The 11,120-nt window shown below is 33.1% G+C and overlaps 1 long non-coding RNA gene across 1 annotated transcript; it reads right to left on the reverse strand.

The window, feature by feature from the left end:
• Positions 1-697: 697 nt before the first annotated feature.
• LOC146544512 (uncharacterized) lies at positions 698-7,929 on the reverse strand. Its single transcript, XR_014883187.1, has 3 exons — positions 7,660-7,929; positions 6,059-6,226; positions 698-3,913 (listed from the first exon to the last, which is right to left on the reverse strand). It is a non-coding gene; the product is annotated as an uncharacterized LOC146544512 (long non-coding RNA).
• Between the last annotated feature and the right edge of the window lie 3,191 nt (positions 7,930-11,120).

Consider the following 11,120-nt stretch of genomic DNA (forward strand, 5'->3'; position numbering starts at 1 on the left):
ATTCCACAAATTAGTGGAAGATCACTGGACCTGCAATGATGAAATGTTCTATTTAGTATTATTTTTCCTTTGAGTTGCAGAACTTCAGAAAATGTCTCAAGATTTAATTATCGTTAATAAGTAAAGAAAGAAATTAGAGATGATAGAAACAGGCTGTAACTTATTATACTGCTACAGTATCCCATCTATGCCCCTTTCAGAGGGATTTTTTCTATATATTTGTAATTAATTGTCCAATATATCTTACATTAGATAATAATAATTTGCATAAGAAGACCCACAGAACAAAAGAAGTACCATGTCAGTTGTTCATCCTCAAGAAATCTGGATTGAATTTGCACCTAATTGGAAAATTCACCCTACTTAAATTTTTTTCTGTACAGCAAGTCATGACTGCTTTCATTTCTTTAGATACATTGCATTGGTAGTTTAAATTTGAGATTTTTTTTTTTTTTTTTTTGGTGGGTGGGGGGGTACTTTGGATACTTATTAGTGATAATACATCAACAGCTGATCCTGTAAGGAACTTAACTGGTGTCAGGAGAAAACCACCAATGCTTAGGGTGACCTTGTTCTAACTACAAAATGTTTCCATGAGCATCATACTGTGCCATTAGGTATGTTGCAGCATGAGGTGTTTTGATGCGTTTCACACCATAGAAATTGACATAGTTAAGAACTGCTTGGAGACAATGGGCATATGTCCTTATTTATTTATTTTTTTTTCTGGGAGAAAATAACAGACAAAAAATGAAGTACAATTTAGAGAATCTTGTAGAATTTTACTTTTTTATTTTAAAAAATCACATTGAAATTTTAAAATAACTAATCTTATAATATTGCATTGCACTTCAAATAGTTTATCGTTATTGAAAAATTTATCATTCTTTCAAGAACAGCATGACATTCAGTCATCTCCTTATTTGATGGTGGTACATACAAGTCCTTTCATTGCAGTTTAGATCATTCTTGATTTTATTGTTCAGTTTATAGCCAGAACTTTTTCAAATCTGCTCTCTTTGTTTTAGAAGGGAGATTTTTACCAGTAAATGAAATTTGCTTCCTTTTTTTTTTCCCCACAAAACTAGGAAATGTTTAAAAAAGAAAAAAAGTTATTCATCTCCCAACATTTCTTTTTTTTTTTTTTTCCCTGTAACTTTGTTTTATTGGACACACTTCAAATAACAACAGTAAACTTCTGTAGAACATTCTATAAAACAGGAATATATCTACATAACAAATTACATACATCAAATTATAATCAGGAAATGCTCGCTGCTAAATTGTTTCCATTCATTCTTTGTAGACTTTTGCAGTTGTCTTTATCACACCCTGTTTTAATGTAAGAGTACTTAGTTATGCAGAAGTTATTCAGCAATATATCTTTGCTTTTCAGTCAACATATTACATAGTATCAGAATGACCTAACGCTTGGATAAATCACTCAAATTCAATAAAAATCTGTGAAATAATGAATGTGAAGAAGAAAGCTGTTTTTTAAGAAAGCTGTCAGCACCCCCTCACCATTGATATAAGACACCTAATCTCAGGAACCCATACCTTATTACTTGCCTACATATAATTGCCTGTTGTGTTAAGGAATCTAAAAGGGACATATGAAAATCCTGAGAGGAAGGAAATAACTGGATTAATCTGAGCAGAAACTGTGAATGTCTGAGATGATGAAGAGCTTATTGTGATATTAATATGTGACTGACAGAAAGCCAAGTGTTTTTTTGCTTTAAAGTTTGGAATTTCAAATAGAACGAATGTGCTTAAACTTCAGATTTTCTGAATGTGTTTGCTAGTTTTGGTGAGTTTGCATCTCAGCATGAATTATTTTGTTCTTTTACAAATACCAGAATGAGAGCCTCCTTGACGTAAGTAGTCAGTGATCCAGAATTTAGGATGGATAACAGAAAAAAGAAATGAGGTTTGCAAAAGCCTCCAGATGCAGACCTGTCTTCTTGGAGTCTATTTTCAAGTTTGCAGGAAAATTCCTTAACACAGAATTTCCACTGCAGACAAAAAGTGGGATTTTTCTAATTTGGTATACAGATGGCAGTAACATGAGCTCTCTAGAATGTTATTTCATGCTGTTTAGGATGATCTGTGTTCACTGTGAAAATATGGATTTCACCCAACTCTAGTGGGAAATAATCAAATAAATCCTGAAGATTATCACACCAATATGTCCCAGAAAAGTGTCCAGGACATATTAGCCATGCTAAAAGGCATTATGAATTCCAGATTAGTTATGCCTGCTGTGGAAAGTGATTTCCTAAATGATAATTTGATCAGTTTTACTACATTATACATTTGCACCTAAAGTCAGACTTGCAAAGATGTATTGTGTTATTTCCCTTCAAAGACACTGAGGTATTCTGAATACTTCATAATCAGTAAAGAATTTTTTTTCATCATCAGCTTTAATCAAGCTGGTACAGTTGAGAATTTGTGATTTTTGCTCTAAGAATGAGCTCAGCTATTGTATTTTTTGCTGAAAGAGTGAGTAGGGGGAAATTCAAATTTAAAAACTGTTAAGTCCTTTATCCAAAATCACATGTAGAATAATTGACAGAAACCTATATATCTAGATTTCTGGGTAGTTTGACACCCAATCTGTAGAACTCCAAAATAACAGATTTTGTCTTTAATTACACAGCCATCATATAAGAAATGTGGTGAATCAGGGCTCATCTATATCCTCTTCCACCTTGGGAGCCAGACTGAGCAGGGTTGTTAAGATTTTGAGTAAAACTTATAATCATGAAATGCCACCACATGTGTTATAAGGGAAATAAAGGGCTATTTGGTATGAGAATTAAGTGTAGAATTAGGTTGTCTGTGACAGGTTTATGTTCCACTGAGGAGATTAATTCACATGCAGTTTGAGGCTCTTATAGGGTAGTTAAATGTTGAACAATAAAATAAAACACAACCAAAATAAGTGTCTTATAAATAGATCTCTGCTGCCCATAAATATTCGTTCAGGGATTACCATTACACTGCATCCCTCAACATAGACCTTAAGGTCTAGAGAACAAAGTGAACAGGAGTGGGATGGAAATAATAAGTGAAGGCTCCTCATCTGTTAGAAATTTCAGGCTATAATGTTATCATATTAGAAGGTAATAAAATTATTTAGTATTTAAACATAAGGCATAAACAAAACCTAATATAAACAAATGGTTGTACTAGGAAAAAAATGGCATTGAATGAGAGAATTTCAAATTACTGGAAATCTATATTAAAATTACAAAGCCAATGCACTTTGGTTCAATAACAATGCTTTTACAAAAATAGATATAACAGGTGCTGAAATGAAACGTGATATGTGGCTTCTGGATTTCTATCAGTTGGGCCTGAAGGAAACAGAGTCCTTACTAAATATATGAAGGCTCTGAATCTGTTTGGCAGGATGAGGTAAGATTCCATTATTCTGCAGGACATTCAAGTCATTAGGTTTCAGACATGATGATCAGGCACAATAATTAGAACAGGAAACTGGTGTAGGACTCAACATCCTGAAGTAGTATACTGGAGAAATAAGCAAAGCCAGAATATGATAGGAGTGAAAAGTAGAATGTAAACAAGCAACTAGGCACTTAAGCAGGCTAGCAATCTGCTTCTTTCGGCGTTGTATTAATGAATGGTGGTGTACTCGTGGACCTCTAAGATACAACCATGTATAACATTTCTTATTTTAAAATGGGGCTATTTAAGTACTTATGTAAATCTTCTTGAAGTGAAATCTCATAAGCTGTTCTTTACCCGGTTAGCGGAACAGAAACATGATGATTTTTTTCCTGATGAATGTGATCGCAAGTTGCACAGCTGTCAGTTGAGGAGGCTGAAATTCCTTGTTCATGGAAGAATTTTTGGTTACCATTTGCAAAAAGTGATGTGATTTCTAGAACAGGAGAGATATAATCAATCAAGATCTTATCTTTGTGTATACCAAACTAGTTCTTGTAAATCTCCACTAGTGAAAAATACGAACAATTTGTTTCTCTGAAGTTTTTTGGCATACAAAATCTGCTTATAGATATATAACTGCCTGCAGTTATAATGTAAATGCATTATAACTGAAGCCAAAGATTCCAAAGCCTTTTCTAAATTTATTTCCTTTAATACAGCATATGCAGTAACCTTTCACTGGTCTTGCAATGGGACTTGACTTGTGAATTAATATTCATATTATATTAGACTGCTTCTATGATACTTCTCACTCAAAAATGTAATCTTATAAGTTGTTGAGGCAAAATTCATATATAGCGTTCTTCCCAAAAGTATTCATTCTGAAAGCTTATTTTCAGGTAATATTGTAACTTACTGATTTATAGGATTCCATCACATCCAAAAGAACCTTCTTTGCTAAAGTGTTATGAAAACATATACTTTTATATCACTGATTTTTTTTTTTTATATTGCAAGACTCTTAAATTTGTATGTATATTTTGTCTGTTCAGCTGCATTGAGCTAATTAAGAAAATTAAAACTTAAGCCTTTTTGGACTAATATTAAAATATTGGTGTCATTTCAATGTAAAAAATATTCTACGCTTTATGGATTATACATACACTACTAGGTCAGTAAATATTCTTAACTTTTTATTTATTTATGAAGTTGACTACTGGAGCAGAGTTGATAAACAGCATTAAGTGAGAAGAATTAAGAAGAGAATGCTAATTTTTTTTAACGCTATATCCTTACATGCATATATTTCTTCTGTTATTCTTAAAGATTGTATGATTTTATAGTGTAATCATGATAATAAAAACTTCATGGTAAAAAAAAAAAAAGGTACGATGCTAAGAATTTAAGGTACATCTGAAATTTAAAGCCATCTGAAAAGGTTATACAGATACATTGCTAAAATGGATTATCAAACACTGGTTCCACGGAAGCCTAGAAGTAATGCAACCATTTTATTTAAGCAGATGTACATTGACTAAGGTTTCGAAATTGATGCGTCTAAATTAATTTATGTCAGTAATAAAGCTGTCTCTACGTAACTATGAATGGATTTTTATGCATGCATTTTAATCTGAAATTTGATGTTATTTTTTTTTGTCTGTTTTTTAGAACATACGTTTTTTAAAGCAGCTTAGTTGTCTATCAGGTTTTCTTTGAACCTACATTTTCATAAAGGCAACAATTTTTATCATGGATCGAACTAATAGTTTAGACCAGAACTGGACACATCTGGAAAGTCTTGCCCTAATATTAGCGTGTTAAATTACCACACAAATATGTGTAGTGTATGATAAAAGCTTTTTCATATTAGAATTGCAATTGGATGTTTTTGTTTGCTTTCATGTTGTTCTTTCTAGAGTACTCTATCCACAATTAACAGTAGTTAAATATTTATTGTTATTTCTATTCTGTTAGCTTATAGGAATGCATCTATTGAATATAAGAGTATACTTTCTTAAAAGACAGGCATTTTATTAATCTACTATGGTAAATATTTCTATTATGTTTAAAAGCATACTTAAATCTATTAAGTATTTTTTTCTGAAGTTGTCTATGGAAGACAGAACAAATAAAGGCTAATCAAGCTGTCATACTTATTAAGTGTTTGACAGTGGTTGCTGAGTGCCTAAATTTTAATTAACTGCACATGTTTTGAAAGCTTTGCTGCGTTTTTTCTTACTCAAGAGCTATCCTTCTGTGATAGAGTAGGTTGTTTGTAATATCTAATTGAGAAATACGAGATTCAAGCTGTGTGTAGGTGATACATGAATTTTTCACCCCTGCTGACAACCATGTTGGCTTCTGTGTAACTCTTCAAACTGACTCAATCAAACTCATGCTGTTTATACTTTTAATTGATTGAATTAAAACATCGTTTTAAACACTTAATCATTCCATTAGACAGAATTGTGTTTGCTTATTTTATGTTTCATCCAGCAAAAAATAAGCACAGATTTCTTATCCACAGTGGATCAGAAAACCATTTTCCCAGTCTCTTAGCCTCAATTAAGTATCTGGCTAAGACTATTCTTTCTTTTCTTGTAAGGAAGACTGTAGATGTGCTCAAGCAGAAGTGTACCTGTCAAGGACAATGAAGACACTATGTTTTGTTTTGTAGAACTGGATGTGAGCATCCATCTATGAATTTGGAATGAAGTGGGAAATAGGCCTTTCACACGGCTTCATCCTAAATGGATCCAATTCCATTTTTTAGAGTTTCTTTGTGGAAGCCCTCAGAAAAGTTAGCCTGGAAGACATAAGTTTTCACAATACAGTATCATTATTTTTTCTTTACTTACCAATGTAAGAAGTATATATTGTCACATTTTCACATCAAGAATTATTTGACCATGCTGGCTATCATGTCCTGCAAGCTAGAAATCTTGATAGTAACAGCAAACTTTTTGTAAAAGATAATGGCATACAACTGTTAGGTAGCTGTTGAGAAGAAAGATACTTGACAAATTTCAATTACCTTCACAACATGAGTCCGGTAGAACCTATAGTAAGTATGGATTTTTCAGTTTATATTTAAGAATTAGTTTTACTATTAGTAACATAATTACTAAAATTGGAGAAAAAAATAGGTGTTTCAAATTTTATTTATGCAAATACAACCTGAGCCATCATCTTCAAGCTGTATTCTTTGCTGTATATCTGTCATCACTGTTAATAAGGATTTCCATGCCAAATTAGACCTTTGGTTACAGATGAAATTCCATTACCTTGAAATTACATCCTGAGTGATAACTGTAATTTCATAACATTCATTTCGTTGGTACACCTTTAACTAAATGGATTTTAAGCCTGATCCAAAGATTATTGAAAACAATGGGTATGCTGACTTCAATAAGCTTTAAATAGGCCTTTTTGAACAGTTCTGTTAATGAAGTGCCAGAAAGATTAGCATCCCTGTTATTCTTTTAGTTATGTTGGCTACTAACCACAATAAAAACTATTACTAATTCTGTTTTTAAGAATGCAAATCTTAAACAGCTATGTGAATTCATACGTGAAAATAAAGCTGCTTTACACATTTAGCCATGAAAGTAATATAGTACAGGGTGCACAGATAGGACAGTATTTTGCAGGAAAATCCCACTGTTTTTGAGTAATCCTAGTATTTAATAAAAATGTAGTTTTTATAAGGCTTATCTGTATAGAGAATGAATGTATGTCTTTAACAGTAAAGAGAGGATGAATGCACATTAGCACATATTTTTTGAGAAAAGCAACAACAACAAGTAACAAAGATACAAAACCAGAGAAAATAATCCCAACCAATACATTCGTAAGTTATGTGTACGCTTGAAAACAATTCTAAAATATATATTTGTTGTGATACAATGAAGTGAATCGTAAATCACTTTAATCCTGTATCATATAGCATGCTTTTTGGAAATACAAAAAAAAAAAAGAGAATTTCAATTTTTTATTTTTATTTTTAAGTGTAACCTATGTACACTGTCAACGGTTTACGGGCTGGTTTGGCCCGGTTCCGTGACTAGAAGGGTGGAGGGATCCGCGGATCCACGCCCCGGGAAAAAGATAATAGGGGACCCCGAAATAATTGAAAACAGTGGCAACAATCTGAGGTGAAACAAAGTAATTTACTAAATATGGTATCAGCAGAATTTTATAAGGAGAGAGAGTGTGAAATTGATGGTGGATCGGCCTTACCACAACGCTGAGATGAGAAGTGCAGGCAGAGAAGCGCAAGCGAAGCAGTGCAGGCAGAGAAGCGCAAGCGAAGCAGTGCAGGCAAAGAAGAGAGCATCAGGTGACCTTGCCAGGAGTTATATCTCCTCGCTGACCGCAAAGCCCCCTGGGGAAATGTAGCTCTTCTTCTCCTCTGGACAGGCACCCGGAACTTGAGCATCAGCAGTCAAACCCCCAGTGCATTACATGATGTTATGATGTGGAATACTGATAATGAAAAATCATGAAACCATGACAGTACACATAAAATACTTTGGAATAATTCAGCATATTCTTAATTTGGACTTTATCTGACTTTAGATAAATGTATGTTTTCTTAAAAGAAATTGGCAACATAATTTTTTAAAAGCTTAAGGTCAGGGGAAAAAGACCCTCTATGAACTGCTTTTAGTCTAAAAAATACTGTTGCTATGACTACTTGAGAAGCTTTTAAGGTGATGTCCTTTTTTTTAAAGTATTTTTAGAACTTTAGTTACCCTAACAACAGGATGCACTTAAAACAGCAACTTATAATAACTTAGCTCTTGCTTGCATAGAAAATCTCTTCTTTCTTTTTCTTTTCTGAAGAAGAGCTTCTTGTCATTAAAAGATGTAAAGGATAAAAAAAAAAAAGCAAAGCTACAAAACCATTTTTTGTGTATCTCCCCTCGGCAGCTTTAGTCCAAGCAGCAGTTGATATTTTACATTGATAATTTCACCCAATTTTTATTATAAGCAGATCAGATGATCAAGATGGTAAAATATGATTAATATTTTTGGCTATCCTACCATAGTGGTGTTATTGTATTTCATTGGATAAATATTTTTAAAACAGTCTCTAAGTAACTTTCCACAACAGTCTTGATTTTAAAGATCTCTGCCATGTTCATTATCATTTATCTCTTCCAGATTAAATAATATTATTTTAGGAACTATATTTATGCTGAATGTACAAACTGTTAGATTTAAGTCTGGACAGACTATGAGCTTAATATAGTGATAGTCAGTGTTTTGGCGTCCAGTTGCTGGATAACAATGTGTGGAGAACCTCTGGAGTTAATGCTTGTCAACAGAAGTTTCATGAAGATCAACAAGAGTAGCATGAATCATAACAGCCTTGAACAGGGATGACTAAGGAACTAAGGAGCAGCCTATAAAAAAAAAAAAAAAAAAAAAAAAAAAGTTGAAAAAGCTAGGATACAACGTGGGGAGAAGAGTACCAGTGGAGGCCAATTGTTCTCTGAGGGAGAGGGAGCTTGTAACTAACCACAATTACATATGCAGCTGGGCACAGGGACCTTGCCAACCTTGTTTTATTCCACAGTATCCAAGCAAGGCCTGCAGGGCTGAGTACACTTTGCTAAAACTGTTAATAGAAAGCAGCCTATTTGCAAATTGAACTATCGGTTTGCTAAAGGCCTGACCTATGGGCTGATACCTGAACCTAGTCTTGGCCAGTCTCTGCCATGGAGATGTGCAATGTCTAAGGATTGGGCTGTCCCCAGTCCGCACTGCTCACTGACTTGAGTGTTGGATTTCCCCATCTGGCAGTACTATGTCTTGTCACTCCCATGGGAAGCCTCTGCAACTCTCCATCCCCAGAAGAGTAGCTAGCCCCCACTATGCCTTCAAAATATTCTTTCTTTAAGAAAAGTTTAATCTGTATAGATCTGTGTACATTATAACTATGCCTTGTTATTTTCCCTAAAAATGTGAACGATGTAAAGCATACTGTATGCAAGTGAATAATTACATGTAGGAAATACTGACAGCTTATTCACAAAATAATAAGCAAAAAAGACTGTGAGTCTGGTAGGACCCTAGAAAGTAACATAAAAAGACTGTGACAAGGTACATTGAAGCATTACAATTTGTTTTCTTAAAACTAAGTAACTAGAAAACCAATTTACCACTTGATCACAAAACCCTGAAGTCTTTATTTCTCATGCAATTAACCAAATCAAGAATTTTGACACACCAATAAACACAGTATCAATAGAATTTCCATGATCATGGAAACATAGCTCACCAGAAATATTTGTTAAATTTAATAAAGTATGTCATGCTAAATAACCAAGCCAAAAAGCTGATGAATTATCAACTATTCTGTTCCCATTTATGGACAGCTGGAAAGGATGGGTATACACAGGAAGAGACTAGAGCAAAAGTCAGATGCGTTGAAGGAAAAAGCTACAACTGAAAACATGTATGGTATGTCTTTCACGGGAAGAAAGAAAAGAAAAAGAAAACAAAGAGAAATGCTGATACAGTTGTAGTGATTTGTAAGAGAAAGTCATGGAGACATGACAAATTTAGATACAAGGATATTTTCAGCATCACTGAAAATACAAGTTTTCATAGATATTACAGTCTTAATGAAGTATTAGTTGAAACAAAACAAAGGAATCATAAATAATAGCAACTTCACTTTTCCAAAAATAAGTGCAATGTAGTGCAAAAAAAAAAAAAAATGAATCAGTCAATTAACAGATACTAAAACAGAAATATGTCTGTAAGTCAATATTTTGAACTAAATTGTATCATACTGAAGCTATATCTTTCTTTAATTAAACAGCTTTTGGAATATTCTCGGGCAATGAAACCTGATCAGGTGTAGTGCTAAGTTGTTAAAATGTGGCACAAGTTTGTCATGTGCCAATATGTTTTTTCCCAAATAATTACTTAATGCAGTTCAGTATATAAGGAGATTCAGGAGTTATTCTCAGCAGGCAATTTAAATGAAGCCATTCTTTTTTAGAAGTTGAGAGAATTCATGAGGATGTCCTAAGACTTTCCTTTGTTGACTGACCTAAGTGCTAGGCAATGTTTTCAAAATGTTTAATGTACTAATCCAGCTAGGCTGTAATGTTAGTTTAGGGATCATACAATTTATACAATAAAAAAAGGCACCTAATATTAAATAACCATATATGAAGAATTCTGAAAAGTTAAAGACTTATGAACAAATTAGAATAGTATCTAGATGCAGAAATCATTAGAATAAAAATTTCACATTCACAAGTCTAAGTCTGTTCTTCATTAACTTCTAGACATGGGAAAAATAGCTTAATACTAAGTAGAATAACAGCTGGCTAGGGCATTGTTTTAGAAGGACAGGGTACTCTCAAGACAGAGCTTGAACAAATGGTATGTTAGAAAGTATTTTCAAAGAAAAGATGTCTTTCTAATGAAAATAAAAATATAATGAATCATCAAATGAGGGAATGAATGCACAAAAACAAAAGCAAGTCATTTTAACTTCAGTGCTTCTGCTGATAAATTTAATTTGATATGTTAAATATTTTAAATAAATACTTAAGCACAAGATTTTGCTAGATTAGCTTAGGATATGGACACTGACATTATACTGAACAAATATGAAATAAAAGAATCTGTGTAGAACACTAACCCAGAGAATAAGAAGGAAAAATTTATGCTCATAT

The sequence above is a fragment of the Meleagris gallopavo genome, chromosome 4 (genome assembly GCF_905368555.1).
Source record: "Meleagris gallopavo chromosome 4, MGAL_WU_HG_1.1, whole genome shotgun sequence".
NCBI lineage: Eukaryota > Metazoa > Chordata > Aves > Galliformes > Phasianidae > Meleagris > Meleagris gallopavo.